This window comes from Mus caroli, chromosome 19 (assembly GCF_900094665.2).
Source record: "Mus caroli chromosome 19, CAROLI_EIJ_v1.1, whole genome shotgun sequence".
Taxonomy (NCBI): Eukaryota; Metazoa; Chordata; class Mammalia; order Rodentia; family Muridae; genus Mus; species Mus caroli.
The window spans coordinates 46,996,199-47,014,752 of record NC_034588.1 but is presented as its reverse complement, the minus strand read 5'-3'; the positions used below and the strand labels follow the sequence as shown (position 1 = coordinate 47,014,752).

General features: G+C 39.9%; 1 protein-coding gene across 6 annotated transcripts in view; it reads left to right on the top strand.

Moving 5' to 3' along the window:
• Sorcs1 (sortilin related VPS10 domain containing receptor 1) overlaps positions 1 to 18,554 on the top strand; it is a 522,478-nt gene that overhangs the window by 225,429 nt on the left and 278,495 nt on the right. The window contains exon 1 of one of the 6 annotated variants that reach the window (XM_029472739.1): positions 16,222 to 16,265. The exons of the other annotated variants lie outside the window; for them this stretch is intronic. The gene's annotated coding sequence lies outside the window, so the exon portion shown is untranslated. Of the gene's footprint in view, positions 1 to 16,221; positions 16,266 to 18,554 lie in introns of those variants that run through there. 6 annotated transcript variants of the gene reach the window in all.

Sequence of the window (18,554 nt, the reverse complement as noted above, 5' to 3'; positions counted from 1 at the left end):
CAGATGAACTATTTACTCAGTAGCTTAGAGTCTGCTGAGGATGACTCTTTTAAAAAGGTAACACTCATGACCGTCACTGTGTGTCGTAATCGTGATATTCGGAGGGGAAAGTCGGAAATGACTTGATATGGAATGATGATTAATCTTTGTTAGACTCAGAGGGAAGGGGACCATCTCTGTAAACATATTTTAGTTGAGAAAGAACTAAGGGGAAAACTTGCTATTTTTCCCTTTCCAAAGATTGATAGGTAGAATTTTATAGAAAATATATTCTAAAGGCTGGATGCTCGAATGATGAACAGGATATCAGGAGAAACTGCAACATTCACAACAAATGTCAGCCCCTTCACTTCACAGATAGACCCGAATGCCTTCTGCCTCGACACATATAAGTGAGCAAAACTGGAAAAGGTGTCAGGTCTACATATATTTGTATTTTACTAGAAAATAGGCTTATATAAGAAAAGCTAGAAACAATACAAAAAAAACCAAACAAATACTTGAAAGAGCAGATCTCTGTTTTGTAAAAACCTATGGGGAGAGAATTCTACCTAGACAGACATGACAGATAGATATGACAGGAAAGGCATTTTCAATAGAGCAATGCCAATGTATACTGTTTGATGTTATGAGGTAAGGCATTAAGGAAAATGAGCCTTGAACATTGGCACAGTGGAAGCTTCCTTATGGAACATGTACAAAACCCTGGCTGTGATCCCCAACATACACACACACACACCACCACCACCACCACCACCACCACCACCGCCAACAACAACAACAACAACAACACTACCACTAACAACAACAAAACCTCAGAATCAAAGGTGCAAAGAGTTCTAGAAAGAGGAACAAACATGCGCGCTAAGAAGCATGGCCAAAAAGGAAAGCCGCAATTACTCTACCATAACTTGAGTGGACACAAGGCAGAGTGTGTGGCATAAGAGCCCATGTGTGCGGAGAAGAGGAGAGAGGTCCAACTGTAGGGCAAGAAGCTGAGAAGAGGACAAACGCACAGCATTCATGTTGGAAAGTTCAAGGGGGAATACGTCTAAATTATGGGAGTCAATGTTATAGAAACATGAGCATAACAGTGACTGAATGGGAGTGGTTTTGAAGGAAATACATTCATTCATTCATGTTCAAGTAGTCATCATATGGCGAAAGAGAGGGCTTATGGATCAATCCATTAAAAGGATAGGTTATCGTAGACGAATACTAGCTGTACTCTTGTAACTAGTAAGAGAGAAGGTACATCAGCTAGAGAAAAGGAACTCTGAAACAAGAACCGTTCTGGTGAAGACCCCAAACTTGGTTTTAAAAGATGATTTTGATGTAAATTTGGGATGCTCAGTTACAGTATTTAAACACATCTGAAAGGCTGAGAGAAGATCTGAGCTGAAGGTATGGTATCACTATGAAGCTGATTAATGTAAAACGGGTGTTTCCCTCTGTAGGGGCTGGTATGGGCCCAAGCCAACAATACCAGGAATCTATGACTGAGGAAGGTGGAAGCATATAAATGTGAGATGCATACTGAACATGCATTGAGTGGAGAAAGACCAGAGAGTTAGAAACATCCTTATGCAATATTGGGAGGAAGAGTTAACTCAAGCTCACATAATTTAGTGAGGAATTATGGTATATTTATAAACATGGATGTGAGTGAGTCCTGCGTGACAGAGACACCCTGGAAGTTTTCAGGTCCTTGTATCTCAGGATGAAGAATTGCACCGTGGGTACATAGCGATTACTTAGTTACTAAGAACATTTAGTCTTGCAGAGGACCCAGTTCAATTCTCAGCACCTACATGATGGATCTCAACCACCGGGTCTAGTGTCTTCCTCGGACCTCCTCAGGCCCCAGACACAATGAGCTGAGAAGACATAGATGGAAGCAGAGCATAGAAAATTAAATAAATAAATAAATAAATAAAGGAAGAGGTTTTAAAATAGAAATAGAGTTTATTGAGTAAGATATTCCTAGAATGGGAGTACGGTAGTGAGCCGGGGAGAGGTGTCTACTCAAAAGTGCTGGGCCAGGAGGCTCATGGTCCTTTAAGGCCATTTACACAATTCTTCCCTTCTTTCCTATCGAGACAGTGCGGGCTTCACTGTCCATGGTGTATATTACATGTAGCCCAGCTCTGGAAGTGTTTCAGGTGTGTTTTTGTCACATGTTATCCTGGAGGTGAAGTTCATCATTCCTACTCCTCTGACAGGAGTCTCACACAGGCCATTCATAGAAGTACTGAGATAACTGTTTGACCTTGTGCTGGCCAGTGGGGAGACCAGATGATAAACCTGTGGGACAGAATCAGACCATTAGTGTTACCTCGATCAGCTCATTCTTTTTCTAATATATATATATATATATATATATATATATATATATATAATCTAAATAAAGAAGAGCAGTCATTTTACTTCTCCTGAATCAGAACCAAAATACAATATTAGAATCTGGAATCATGGAAATAAATTTGCCATTTAGATTTGTCACCATTTTTGCTTCCTCGTCTAGTGAACAAATTCATCTCTTCGGTAAGCACTGAGGAAGGGATCAGACAGCCCTGGCCCAGAAATGTGAAGCTGATTTGCTAATGCTTGTAGTTGTCTTTAATTAATACAGATTCCTTACCTTGAAGTCCTCTCAGAGGCCATTTTGTGTTTTTTTTTAATGATTGTTTGAGATTATAATATAATAATATAAATTTCCCCCTTTCTTCCTTCAAACACTCCTAGGTACCACTTCCATCTTGATCTCTTTAAAAGTCATGATCTCTGTCTCTAATTGTTGTTGTTGTTGTGGTGGTGGTGGTGGTGGTGGTGGTATGTGTGTGTGTGTGCTCTTGTGTATTTCTAGACATATACATACAACCTGCTTTAGTCCTAATAATGTTACTTGTATATCTATGATTCCAGAGCTGACCAGAGACCATTAGAGATCTGGTAATGATAAACCATAACTGATCAATATGCAGAGTTATTCAGCCTAGGACCAGCTGATGCATCTACAACACAACTCCTGCTCTTCCTCAGAGATTGATGAGAGAGAGGATCCAGGGAGATGGGATGTGCCAGAGAAGCAAGGAGTTTGCTGTGACGTTGAGTTTCCCAGAAATGTCAGCCCATGGATTTTACACTTGAAGCCAAGGACTGGATATGACATAGGGTTTATCCAAGGTTACCCTGGTTAATGATGGAGTTCAGCTGCCATGTGCCCCAGGTTATTTTACTGTCTTATTTGACTCTATCCTTCAGCACTTCAATGGGGAAGGCAGTGGTGTGCAGTATTATGGCACTACTGGCATCCCAAGTACATCTACTGGTCTAATAGCCTCAGGCCCCTTTACTTAAAGGGGAGAGTTTTTTTCCTGAGGTTTCACTAGCGCATCCTCATAAATCACCAGTGGAATCCAGACTTGCTTGCATAATGATATGAAACTTAACTAGGAGTTTAGCAGTGCATCACGACATCCAGCCGTTTCAGTTTATCACATCCCAGGGGGAGAAAGAGAGAGAGAGAGAAAAGCAAGCAGCATAAGAAACAAGCTAGTAAATTCATTTATAAATCTAGCATCCTCCCTGTCCTTGGTAAATGTTGTAAATTCTAGCCCTTTATGGTTTGCTTGAGGAAGCGAGCTCAATGTCAGAGTATTTTAATAGCTTTTGATTTACTTATTAAGTGCTTATTAGAGTGATGAATGACAGGGCTTTGAAGCCAATCACAGACTTGGGATAGGCGGGAGCTTCCTGGCCTTCCTACTGGGGACACGAGGTTGATTAGGTTTGGTGCAGATATTCGGGTGGAGCTGGAATACACTCGACATTTCTTTTGCTCTGTGAGTGGCAGCTGGCTCTTTATTTTTCCCCTTTGTCACTTAAAAGAATATGGTACCACAGGGCATTTTATAAGCTCCTGTGCTCCAAACTTCTAGTAGCTATGAGCTGAGTAGGAATTAGATGAACTGTTCTGGAAGCTTCCTCCACCCTACCTTCAAAATGTACAAAAAAAAAAAAGACGCTCCCCCATTCACTCCCCACTCCCCGCACACCTCCCCCGCACCCCCTCCCCATTCGTATTAATTCAGGACCACAAATAAGAACCCAGAGTTCTTTTTGCATGGCTCTAAATTCTGCTAAAGAGCAAACCAGGTGGCTGCAGAGGTAATTGGCTTGTGTTTGCATTTGTTCCCATAATAACTGCCACACCATGCACAGCACCCAGCGGGGCGAGCTCTGAAACCTCTCTCCTCAGTAGGCAGAATTAAGTTGCATTTCATCCCGTGCTCATTCGGGAATCCTCAATAGCCAGGCTCCCTCCGAGGGTGGCAGAGCAGCCTTTTGAGATGTAAATACTATCGCCTGCACTGGGAAATCCATGAAGTCAGTTCCTGGGTCTTTACTTACAAGAGTTTTCAATGAAGAATCAGTGGATTTCAGTTCCAGCAGCATTTTTCTTGCCTTGAAATCCAGCCTTAGTGTTCATCAATTTGTTTAATAATGCCTGGGGAGCCTTTAGTCCCTGCACTGAATAATGAATATTTAGAGTGCCCACTGCCTCAAATGCTTTCTCAATGTGTGCTTCCTTCGGTGGGCAAAAGACAAACTGACAGGAAACAGGCTCGCTCCCCTTTCCTCACTGACACGGAAGAATTTGTTTAGGAAATGATGCTTAGCCAAAGAAAATACTCCTTCGAAATATACTTCCTGAGTCTTTATCATCATTATTATTGTTACAGCCCAGTGACAGCACCAGCTGTTATTAGAATACTATAGGAAGCTATTCAAAAACTTAAAGATCTGGGTACCACACTCAAATGGATTGTTTATATCTGAGGTTGCTGTGCAAGCAGGTGAAGAACTCCCAGCAGCTTATATTGCCAGGAAGAAATGATTTTTGTAGATCTCTAATTAATGCGACCTTTTAGGAAGTTGGGGTGCTACACTTTTGTGTTCTGTATGCTCTGGGAAGCCTGTTGAAATGCAAATTCTCTGGTCAATAGGAGCTCTGATTCCTGAGGTTGGGGCAAAGATCAGGAAGCTACATTTTAACCAGATCTTCCTGTGCCAGAAATAAAAGGACCATCTCATAAAGAAAGAGCTGTGTGGGCAGCCAGTCAGGGCTTGCTGCTATTGCTTTGTTTCTTGTTGAGTTGCTCTGATTTAAGGGAATTGGTCAAATTAAGCACACTGATTGGATTTTATTCTCAAGTCTCTCTGTGTTCAGTAGGTGTAGTCTGTCCAGCAGGGTTCACCCAAAACAGATGGGAAAAAAAATCCCAAGGCAGCATTGTATTTCCAAAAGGATTACATGAGATCTCAAGCAGGCTCTACATTTGGGGAACTTTTAATATAACTTGACACACACACCCCTCCCCACCACCAGGAGATCTAATTACATTGGCTTGAGATGACCCCAGATTGGCATCTTTTAACATTTCACCACGTGAGTGGAACATGCTCTCAGAATTGAGAGCTGGTGGTTTAAGAGCTGTGCAAAGCTCCAAGATTCTCAGACTGGCTGTGAAATGTCAAGAGGTGTGCTGTGCTGAAGATGCAGGGACTGGAAAGGCTGAGTGTGTCAGGTCTTCTGTCTGCTGAGACCACACTGCCCCAAACTGAGCTCAGAATGGAAGCTTCCTGGCACTGATGGTAGGAGAGGAAATAGAGAAAGAGATGAAAAAGTCGTGTCCATCATGGCTGAGTTAGAGTTTCTATTGCTGTGCTAAACAGAAAGCAACATGGGAAGGAAAGAATTTATTTCATTTTACTCTTCCATATCATAGAAGGAGTCAGGGCAGCGTGGTCTAGGCATAAACTGAAGCAGAGGCCATGCTGGGATTCTTCTTATTGGCTTGCTCAGCCTATTCTTCTCCACAACTCAGGACCAACCTGCCCGGGGTGAGTACCACCCAACAGTTGCTCCTGTTGTCACAAAAACCACAGCTCTAACCAGAAATGGAATAAGAGTTTATACTGGGGCTATTTGGAGTAAGTGTAGCCCAAGAAGAGTGGTTTAGGCTACCCTCAATTCCATGATCTGAGGTAGAAGCAGTTTCCTGAAGTTTAAGAGATTATGGAATGAGAAAAGTCATAAATTAAGGCAATTTTAGGCACATTGGTGAAAACATCAGAGAGGAAGGTATAAGAAAGCCTCAGAGAGGATGTGATAACATTCTTAGTGGTTTTGTTTGTTTGTTTTGTTTTGTTTTTTTATCATTCAGGATGCTAATTCAGACAAATGTAGGCATGGGATGTCTCTTCTGAGAGATAAATCTGGCCCTATGGGGATTATTTTAGTCTCTGGACCTACAACGTTCCAACTTTACATACCTGGGCAATTCTAACCAGTCTTTACAGGTACATCTTCTTTTCAGAAACTCTGACTAATATTACCTTGTTCTGTGTAAGAGATACACATTACAGCAAATACATTCAAGGGGTTTATCTACTGAAAGACATCAAGAACTTAAAAACCAGAACTGGAACAATAGTTCCAAGTTGTTCCTCCAAATCTCGTTAATTTCCCTATTATAAATATCAGAAGATATATTTAACATTGTTATTGCTACTTTCTAATGCACATTAGGCAATTGTGTCAAACCAACACTGTAACCACATATCAGTACTATCCGGTCAAGGTTATTAATTTAGAGCCAAAAAAGAAAAGAAGAAAAGGAAAGAAGGAAAGAAAAGAGAAGAAAAGAAAAAGAAAAGGAAAAAAAACATGATACATAATCTATTTAAAGAGGGAAATAAATAGCACATTCTGTGGTTCAGTATCACAGCACTCTGGTGCAACACACAAATGGCCGCAGCTAGAACAGTCCAGCTCTAGTCAGACAGTGTGTGTGTGTGTGTGTCCTCATCCAAGAAGTAATATTTTGATGTGTTAATGGAAAACAATGGACTCCAGCTGCTTTGACCTTCCAAGGCAGACAATTATGCTAACATATCATTGGTGGTATTTTTGTCTAGTACACATTTCTGTAGTTACTGATGAGATGAGACCTTCTCTGTGACCCTGTGTCTCTCCGGGTGACACTTAAGAAGGTTGACTCCATGGCAGTTAAAGGCTGTGCACCTTCCCTGTGTCTTCTTTTAAACTACCCCATAATTTGCTGTCCGCCATTACTCACATTATCTGTGGTCGTGCATTATCTATACGGAGTCTGAATATTTCTAACATCTATGGTCTATCTATCATCTATCTAGCTTAATTGTCTATCTATATGCTGTCTGTGTAAATGAAGAAAACAGAACTAAAATCTATTGAGTTGCTTACCCACCTTTCACAGTTTGAGGAGACTGGGCTTCATGTATCCAGAGCTCAATTCTCTCTTTCTTTCTCTAGGCTCAACCACAGTAAAAATGGCTTGCATTTACAAAGGGGGTAGATTCAGATAGGAGCTTAGAGACAGGAGCATCAGAAAAAAAAAAAACACATTTTTCTGATTTGTATTTTTCAGAGAAGTTGTTGAGCTTTGCAAAAGTGAAGAGGAATTGCTAAAAGGACCCTAAAGTAGGAAGCAATGAGTGAAAAGTGCTAGAGAGCTTTAACAGTCACTCCTGCAATGGATGAGAACCTCGGTTCCTTTGCAGTGTGTTGCATTCTAGAAGCTTCACCCTCTTCCCACATGCAAAAGACCTAGGAAAAAAATGTGTCAATATGTTTTTTTTTCAGGATTAGGTAGGTATAAACCCTGTGGTTATATTTATTTTTAAGAAACTTTGGATAAATCACTTTGGAGCTGGAAGCAATTCTTAGGATTAAGATATTCTTTTAATACCCCCAAAGCTTCAGAAATACATGGGCTGAAGAAAATGTAAAGTTATTAACTTGGATAAAGGTGCGCATCACCACTCCATACGGTAATTCTTAGTAACCAAGGAGGACATAGGCAGAGTGTGTGTATGAGCATCTCTCCGCTGTAACTTCTGTTTCTGTGAATAGTGCCTTTGATGTCATTTGTATTCCCCTTCTGCCCTATGCCTCTGGCCAATTTGCAAGGGGAGGATGGTGACTTTTGTCAAAAGGAAATGCATTCTTTTCACTCCAGTGAAATCAGCAAGGCTCCTCAGCAAGAGGGAGATAGATTGAGGGCAAGCGAGGCAGCCAGGCAGCCAGCATAAAATTAAATGAGGTCCTCCAGGAGCATGGGCTCCGCTGCTTTCCAAGAAGCTGCACCATAACTATCTTCTCACTGAGCAAGGAGGCTAGAACAAGGCTGCCGGGAAGGAAGAAAAGGTGATGCGCAGGACGCTGCTTCACAGCTGGCTGGTGCACAGGTAGCAGGAATGTGCACCTGGAGGAAGCTCTGATCACAAACGTGTAGGGGTGTATTTCGTGTAGAGTATCTGGAGGAGTGAAGAAACAGCACAGCACAAGAATCATGAAGGTAAATTGGAATGAGGGCGATGCTTAAAGATCATTGGAGGAACTGAGACTGAGGACAGAGTGAGGTATTCCAGTGAGGACTTTAACTGTATCCCTAAAATTAGATAGTTGCTGAAGTCATAGATGAACACAAATCTATAGGCAAAGCAAACCCAAGATCACTTCCTGGAAAAGCCAATTTCTCTTGTGAAATCCTATGTTCCCCTGTTGTGGGTTGGTGGTGATTAAGGGCTGGAAAGAAGTGAGCACAGTAGGCAGAAGATGTCCGTGGAAGTGCATCCATGTTAGACCTTGTAGGGGGTCGGGAACACATGCTCACAAGCAGCAGACATCCTTGGCTATGCAGTCAACCGAAGGAACTCTGGGAGTCTAGATCCATCGTGGAGACTGAAATAGCCACTGAAAGATGGCATTACAAGATTATTGAAAACCCTCAATGTTTATAGTCAAGTTACATTAGTTGAAGGTTGGGAGTCTATGTTTTCCACAAGTGTGTATTTGTGAAACTTTTAATGTGATTCAGCAATACAAACACCTATCTCTTGTTTAGCATATATTCCAGACTCACAGGGATTTGGAAATTGGAGCCGTATATAATCACAAATCATAATGCATAGAGCTATACCTGACAACACAAGGGTGAAATGAAAATACGTAAGTGTGTAATATGTGAGCTCCAACACAGACATAGCGTGAATCTGGAGATATAAATATACATAGACATATATGCATGATCTATCAATACTGTATATTCCTTATCTCTACTGGGAAATATTTTCCTAGAGAAAATGGCTAATGTGTACTCAAGTACATATGGTAATATGCTGATCATGTTCTCATTGTGGGCACTCTCGAGACTTCAGAGAAGATAGTAGGGTTTGCTATTCATGATACTTTCCTAGGAAATTTAGGACTATAGCTGTGCATTCTGTATGTGTGACATCATTTTCCTTTAAACCTTGTTCATGAGTACTCATTGTGGTATGAAATACAAATATTGTTGTTCTTGTACTGTTGATTGCATATTACCAATTATAAACTTTTTACACGGCTTCTGAGGATCAAATTAAGGTCCTCATATGACCATATCAAGCACTTACAGACTAAGCTGTCTCCTGAGTCTATAGCTGAATACTTTTCTTATTTTCTACATGTGTACAGAAATAGATATGTATGTTTTAATAGTAGATAACTATAGTAGAAACTATAGTAGATAATATTTAGGTTTGCATCTTAATCAAAATCAATTTACATCATTATTTTAATACGTGGCGATATTCAGTTAATGTAAATCCCATATGATATGAGCCAGTTCATTCATTTAATGACCTGCTGAACAGAGGGAAATTACACCTGGTACTGGAAAACTATCCAACTGTCCAGGACTAGTGAAGATATAGTCCTTGGCAGGGTCGCTGCCTCCAACCACATCCTCATGTCTATTGTAGTGGTCCTTGTTCAGCTCCTAACGAGACATTCATGTTACTAAGACTGTACGGGTACAGGTTCTAACACGGCTAAGAGACACAAGTTGTCAGTAAACAGCCTGATCCTCTGACAATCTTTCTGCTCACAGAGGAGACCCTGCTGCTGCCACTTTACTGGACCAGAACAATCTCTAACTAAATTCTGAATATCTGTACTTATGTTCACAAATTAGTGTAGTTCTTGCCCCTTATCAAGGAGACCTACCAAGCAGATGAAGACATTTACGTAAAATCATATCTAATTAAATGTAGAGTTGTGAAAGACAATCCCAATAGATACATCTCTGTCTGTCTGTCCGTCTATCTCTCTCTCACACCTATCTATCTATCTATCTATCTATCTATCTATCTATCTATCTATCTATCTATCTATCTATCTATCCAGCCACCCAACCAGTCACCGAGCCACCCAGTCATCTTCCTTCCTTCCTTCCTTCCTTCCTTCCTTCCTTCCTTCCTTCCTTCCTTCCTTCCTTCCTTCCTTTCTTTCTTTCTTCCTTTCTTCCTTTCTTCCTTCCTTCCTTTCTCTCTCTCTCTTTCTTTCTCTCTTTCTCTCTTTCTCTCTTTCTCTCTTCTTTCTCTCTTTCTCCTCTCTCTCTCTCTCTCTCTCTCTCTCTTTCTTTCTTTCTTTCTTTCTTTCTTTCTTTCTTTCTTTCTTTCTTTTTATACATCTATGCCCCTAATGCTCAGGGAACGTTGCTGAAGAGGGAGCAGAAAGATTGTGAAGACTTTACTTATAGTTTGTGTCTTTTAACGATGTTCTAAACTATACCTGTAAAGTACCCATGAATGACTAATCAGGAACTGAACAAGGAACACAAAAATAGACATGACAAAATGGTTGGAGGCAGCGACCCTAACAAGGACTACAGGCAACTAAGGAAATATGAGAGTGGGCTACATAGACTCCCCAGGGAAGAGCACACCAAAGGCTATCCAGTACCAAATGGTTGGCCCCGAAAATATACATCCAAACAACCTACAGAGTGAGAAGGTTGTATATTCCTAAATACAAATGCACGTGACAATAATCAATCAAAGGGGTGATGGATTTGAAAAGTAACAAAAAGTGCACGGGAGGGTTTGGAGAGAGGAAAGGGAATGGGGAAATGATGTAATTATACTAAAACTCCAAAATAAAACAAAGATTTCTAAAAATAAAAATCAAACAAGGACACTTCTGGGAAAGTTTAGCAAGGTCACCGCTGGGAAAACATTTAATAAAAATTCAAACAAAATTCTGTGCCCAGTTGCTTTCCAGATCGTTGGCCCAAACACAAATCTGGCACATTACTCAAATGCCTGCTGCCACCCACACTTGGCAACACCTGTAGGTCTCATTCTTTTTCATCTGCATTAGTCTCTTAGCTTGACGAGATGATGAAATAATCTCTTAAAATTATTTAAGAGACAATAAAGTCGCTTTTGGGGAGGGTCTGTGTGATCTTTAAAATGTCTTTCTGTAAGCTTGTCCCTTTCTGTATCCTGTCAAGGTTGGCACACCCTCAGCTGTACACTCAGCCCCTTCAATGGTTTGTGTGTTAACTACATTGATATGTCACATTATACATTAGAGATGGCTTAGGATTCCAGGACTCTCATGTTGTATTTTAACCCAGTCACCTGTTACTGTAACTTACAGATACTATCTGAGATGGATGAGGCTTTGGTCATAAGAGGCTAGCAACTGAGTTGGTTATTATCTCACACATAGTACAAAGAGTGACCATCAGTCTTAGGTGAGCCTGATAGTAAATTGTGAGATTGTTTTAAAGCATTTTAGAGCCTCCCAGCTCAATACCACAATCATTTAGTGGTTGATGGTAGAGTTTTTAAACCTCTGACATAATCCATCCTTCCAAGGGACACACAGATGCACACATGTACTGAGCAACTGTGTTATAAAGGAAGGAACTAGAGGATCCTGACTTCCCCCAGTGTGTTTGCACACATGCTCCCCTCTCGTGGAGAAATGACCTTTTTAATGCACAATGAACTTGGGATGAAAACATCACATATATTTTCATGCATATGTTTCTACTTTTATAAACAATTTAAGTCACTGATAAAATGCATGCCATAGCCTTTTAGCTTTTTATTGAGGGGGAAAAATAATAAGAAGGGAAATAATATCTTTATACTTCATAATCTGGTTCCACAATTTTGGTAAGATTTAATAATTTTTACTTTATATATGAAGCAATTATTTTCTCTTTATTTTATATCAATTTTATTAGAGAAATATTTATTTCCCCTAGATTTTGAAATACATTAACATTAAAGAAAGTAACTAATTTTTATTTTAATATTGGGAATTTATACTTTTTGTTCTATGAGTAAATTTCTCAGAATAACATACCAATTCTTATTACGAATTACTAATTATGTTTCTCTAAGGAATAACAGGTTTACTGAACATTTTAATGTTTCTATTTTTACTTTTTCTCAAAATCCTCTTTTCATTTTTGTCTCTGTTATCATTTACTTCTTCTTGTTTTTGTTAAAAGTGTGGTTATCTTTTTAAATTTTAACTATATTTTTTTCTTTTGAGATAGGGTTTCTCTGTGGAACCTTGACTGTCCTGGGACTCACTCTGTACACCACAGACATCTGCATATGTTACTAGGTTTGCAATGAGGTACAGTCCATTATCAAAGACAAACCCCAGCAAAGGAAGGGAGGAAATTTCACAAAGCATTGAGAAATCTCATCTGTTTTCTGTGCCCAGTCATAAGGGTTGTTAGTTACGTGGCTTAAAGGTAATTAAGAGCACATTTGGCTTCTTATTGCTTTCCTTCAAAATATCTACTTTTTCTTCTTCAGAGATAGTCCTGCTGAGTCAGTTTTATCTTCCCTAACAAACAATATCCATGCATTTATAGCATTCGGGTAGAATTGTTTAAAAGGATTTCAGTGTAGGGATGCGGTGCAGAGCCAATTCAAGGATTCAGAGCCAATACAAGGATTGCCTTGTACTGACTGAAGTTTTATACTTTATAACATTTAATCAGCTGCAGCTTTGGAGATGACAAAAAGCAACGGGAACTCAGGGTGCATCTCATCTTTCTCAATTCAGGAAGGCAATTCATTGCCAGAAGTGTCCCTGTGGCTTCTCTACTTTCATGCTTGTCAGTCAGACACTAATTGAAACCACAAAACAAATACGTTCATGTCCTTTCATAAGCTCCCAGGTTCAACACACATCCGTTATCCTCACCATTCCAAAGCTTCATCTGAAGTTGGGGAGTTGGAAGTGGAAAGGCAGCCGAGACATGGTCCATACAGCTTTAGAGGATGAATTGGGCAAAAACGAATACTGCACACATCCTTTTGTTAATCTCGTCTGCTGGTACCTGGTTTGAGTTTCCTGCCTGGAATCTATGTAGATATAAACACCTGTAGGTTCAGCACATGTTCAGCCCAGTGAGTGCATATCTTAAAATAGATTTTCACATCTATGGAATATGCACATAGAAAATTTGGAAATTTCAAAAACGCAAATATCAAAACAAGTTAGGCATCAAGCAATCACCAGTTCTAATCACTGATCACTTGCTGTGTCTTTCGTCTTGTCTGTTTAGATTTATCAATGCTGTTGAAGCATTTATTACAAACCATGCATCTTTCAGTGCTTGGTGTGTGTGTGTTTCTCACATGATGCTATAGCTCTTAAAATCTCAAACCTCAAAATTCACTTTAAGCATTTTAATTAATGGCTAAATATTCTCATCTTAAGAGACTTCCAGGAAAGTTCATTTGTTGATTACAATATCTAATACTGGGAGTATTTTCAGCAGACATGTTTGTTTATATGCAAATATGTGTGGTGTAATTGAGTTATACCCTTGTAGGCACTCCTAAGTGGAAGCATTAGATTAAAGATTCAAAAGAAGTTATTTGCTTTTTACTTAAGATATGATAATGAAATAAAATTTAAAAAGACATTATGAAGAAAAAAATCAAGATCTGAGATAAGCCATGTATTATTAAAGGCCAAATTTTCAGATAAATTCCCTACCCACTTATATCCCGTTTCATATTATACCTGGTACTGAATTGACGAGAGTTACACAAGTTCCCAAAGCACCATAACTTAATCTATGCTAATATTGTGAGAACCATAGACCCTTCCTCTTAGCCCTTGCACACCTTGTGAGGTTGTTCACTTTAATGTGCTCTATCTTTCATATATTCTGCCTAAATTTTTACCTTCTTGCATTTCGTTCCGTCCCTCTCTCTCTCTCTTCCATGAAATTCATGAAAAAAAAAATGAGATTTTGCTTCACGTATTGCTTGGGCTGCTTTCTAAATTTTATCATGGAATAGCAATTAGCGTAGTGGTCAGCAGAGGGCAGCACTGGGCCTGTGCCCCGATGTGTGAGTTCATGTTCTCCAAAGGAGAAAGTTATTTGAGGAGTAACAGAGTTGGGTTAGGAACCAAGGGCTCCACCCAAAGCCAAGAAGAGAGTACATGATTATTCAATTAGTAGGGACAGAAAAATACAACGGAACATATGTCCTGTTTTTCATAGGTTATTCTTTTAGTTTCTCACTCTAAAATTACAGAATTTGAACTCCCTCTTTCCTCAGTTACCTTTCCTGGGTAAGAAAGATAAATGACTAATTCATAGAGTTATATAAAATATTAAAGTAAAAATGTATTTCTGGACAAGGTCTTATTTGCATTTCCCAGGAAGAGAACCTTAGAGTAGGATTCTGGTTGAGGGTGTCATTTGGTGATGATCTCTGGAACCAAGTTGGAGAATGCAAAAGTGTTGGCAGGGAGTCAGTCAGTCAGCTAGGAAGTTAGTAAGAATATCAGTCTAAGTAATGACGGGCAAGCTCAGAGCCAGGTGATCTGAGGGCTGAGCTTGCCCGTCAGGGTGATCTATAAAAACAGTGAGGGCTGAGCTACAGGGAACAGCCCCTCACCAGGGAACAGCCACACACAGATGTAAGGTGATTGGTACTGTACGTTATAGGAGTAGTCAAGAAGATATGACTACAGGACAGACAGTGTGGCTCCAGTGGAGTACCAGAAAGGATACAGGTCACTGTATTCTTCATCACTGACTACAGGACAGAGAATGTGGCTCCAGTTGGGTACCAGAAGGGATTCAGGTCACTGTATTCTGTATCACTGAGATCCTTACGCTTGGTTCTGAAGCCAAATAATAGTCTGATTTTGATCAATTATTTCAACGGTATTGTCAGAACCATTAAAGGCAGTGACTAAGGAAAAAAACCTCTGAACCCAATACTCAAAATGTGTGTGTGTGTGTGTGTGTGGTGTGTGTGTGTGTGTGTGTGTGTGTGTGTGTGTGTGTGTGTGTGTGTGTTTGTAAAATCCAAAATAGTAAGGTGATAAGATTTACTTTTATTTCTATGTATTGCAACAAAGAATTCATTTGGCCAAGAGGTAATTGTTCAGTCCAGAGAGCCAGGTTGTATTAGGTTGGTGCCAAAGAAATTTAAATTTCCTCTGTGGTATTAGAATAGACTAAATTTTGTTTGTCTGTCTATTCCCTCCTTCCTTCCTTCCTTTTTTGAGTATGGGTTTTTGCCTACATATGTGTCACCTCATATGTCTGGTTTCAGAGGAAGTCAGAGAAGGGAGTTTGGATGCCCTGGCACTAGAATTACAGACATTTGTGAGCTGCAGTGTGGGTTCTGGGAATCGGATGTGGGTCCTCCAGAAAGGCAGTCAGTGCTTTTTAATCATGGAACTATCTCTTCTGCCCTAGAATAGATTCTTCTGTGGTTATGTTACACAGCATTTAAATTCACATTTCAGCTAATCATTTATTATTTGCTGTTTACCTTATACCGTGGAAATGATGTTAAACAAAAAAAGCAAGTTAGAGTGATTTTCTACTTTTGATATAAAAATGGGTTGCAACATGATGGTGTCAACTGTAAATACTAAGTGAAATATTTATCTCAGGAGCTACCAAAGAACAAAGAGTATAGTGGTCATTCAAGACATTTCATAGGGGTTTGAGAGAAGAATAAGTACTTAAAAAAAGGATCATGGTTTAGTAACCAGCACCCATATGGTAGCTGACAATCATACTTAACTTCAGTTTCTGGGGATCTAAAACCTTTTTCTGGCCTCCACAGACATGACACACATACCCAGTACTCATACATACATGCAGGCCAATACATTCAAATAAAGTAAAAATAATAGATATATCTTTTTAAAAGCCAGAGCATTGGAGGTGCGTAGCCCGGTATTTGGCCATTGGAAGTGGACAATGACCCGCTGAGAGTAAACATCAAAACTGATTCTCTTATAAATACAGGAGAAGGAACAGTCACTGGCCATCTGGCATTTGAAACACACTGGCAAAGTGAAAATTTTCATTGAACGGGTGAGTGTCTCATGAGCTGACATAAGGAAATAATAATTTTTCCTCTCTTCTCTTTCTTACTCTATGTACCTCACTACTTTTTATTTTTACTTCTAAAAGAAGAATTATTATACAATTTTTATTAGTTTTACTTACATCTATGTATGTGTGTGGGTATGTGAATGACACATGTATATAAGAACCTTATGGATGCCAGAGGAGGATGTAAGATCCTGTAGAGTTGGAGTTACAGGCAGATATGGGTACCTGACGTGGAGGCTGTGAGCTGAGCTCAGGTCGTCTGGAAAAGCCGTATTCTTTTAACCTCTAAGCCATCTCTTTATCCCCAAACAAATCATTCTTGATCAGAGAATGAGACATATGATGAAAAATGGTTTTGTGGAACAAATGCCAAAGTGCAGCTCAGTAGTTACTCTCAGAAGAACCTCCAAAGCACTCTCCAAAATCAAAGGGGCACCCCCTCCCCCAAAGTGATCTGATCCACTACAGCTGTCAGAACCTCTTCATGGCTGAGAACTATGCTCAGAGCTACCAAAGAACAAGGAGTGTAGTGGACATTCAAAACATTTCTTTTTTTTCTTTTTTTTTTTTTTTGGTTTTTGGAGACAGGGTTTCTCTGTGTAGCCCTGGTTGTCCTGGCACTCACTTTGTAGACCAGGCTGGTCTACATTTCGTAGGGGTTTGAGAGATGACTCAGTAGTTAAGAGCTCTTCTTGCAAAGGATCGTGGTTTGCAAGGTCATGAAAGGAGGCAGTTTTCTCCATGACAACATCCAGTGACGTTGTCACACAACCAGAGCTTCAAAATTTGAATGAATTAGACTGAGAACTTTGTGCCTCTTTCACCATTTTCACTGAGTGCTACGTCTTTAAGAATTTTTGAGGAGTTGGGGGTGGGTCAGGGAAAACACTTTTATCTCTAGCAGACACATGTCCCTTTCAAAGGTCTATTGTGTCTTGAAGCATAGATATTCTTGCTATAGGGATAAACAAACTTATATTTTTTTTAGTAAAAATATGTTGATTGCATTGTTTCTTGATTAGTAATGATGTTTAAACCTACTGATAATGACTTAAAATTCACAGCCTAAACTTTCAATTACTTTTGCCTCTACCTACAAATGGGATGGAAAATCTATCTTCAAGGACTTGATGTGCTATTAAATGACTTTACAAATGTTGTTTGCAAGATACTTTTGTCAAAATGTGAAACTGGAAGTGGGGAGAATAGTTCAGAGTTCATTACAGAAATTACTGCAAAATAGTGTGTTATCTAGTGACACAGCCGATCCTAAACAGTCAGGGTCACTCCTTTCTCTCATAAGGAGGTAAGATTGAGTCCTCATCACTGGTAAAGGTTGTTGTGGATTCCAGCACCTGGAATAAGCATCAAGCTACCTGGTAAACCATGAAGAGCTGTGTTAACCTAAAATTAATCTACCTGCAAAGCAAGGAGATCTGGGTAAATATTTCTCTCTGCTGTCACAGTGGGAATCATGACCAGGCAGCAGGATTCTGCCTGTGAGTACAGAGAGGAAAACAGTGAATCTGTCTTTAAGAAAGGCGATGTTACTAACAGAGGCCCTGATGTATGATTTATAGCAGGACAAAAAAAGTGAAGAGCTATCAGAATTGAAAACTGAAACCAGCAGCTATTGCATTGAGAACAAATAAGAAAGAAAAGACGAAAAAAGAGAAATGATGTCATCGGGCTGGCAGCCCTGTGTGTCTTCCACTCCTCCACAAGTCTGGCTCTGACTCCTGTCAGCTTCACTGCCCACATCTCAGCAATGTAACCTAGATCTGCATCCACTTAGGAACCCCTTCCTCCCACATAAAATGCATCTTTTAATCAGTGATGGTGCCCATGTGTTTGTCACTGGGAGGGTTACTTGCTGTGCAGAGAGGGATGTAGGAATGTTTGTAGTGTCTCTCCTCTCAGGATATACAGCTGATAAAGGTAGATGGTTACCATATTTGTAATTTACCTGTGAACCATCTTCATAGGGATGTATGCACGCAGGTGCACACACTAGCTCACGCTCACCAGAAGGACAGAAATCCTGCAGAAGAACTTGGCTGTCAGACGTGTAATTAGGTAGGAGGATGATTAGCAGGCTCAGTGCTGTAGGTGGGTTTATTTTAATAGTGTTTGGGACATCATTGGGAAGAACAGCAGATGATTAGCACGGCTTTAAGGAAAAGCTACACAGGAAAATGACGAGAATCCAAGGAGATATTCCTATAGGACCTTCACAAAGGAAAGCAAGGGGACAAGAGAATTTCTCAT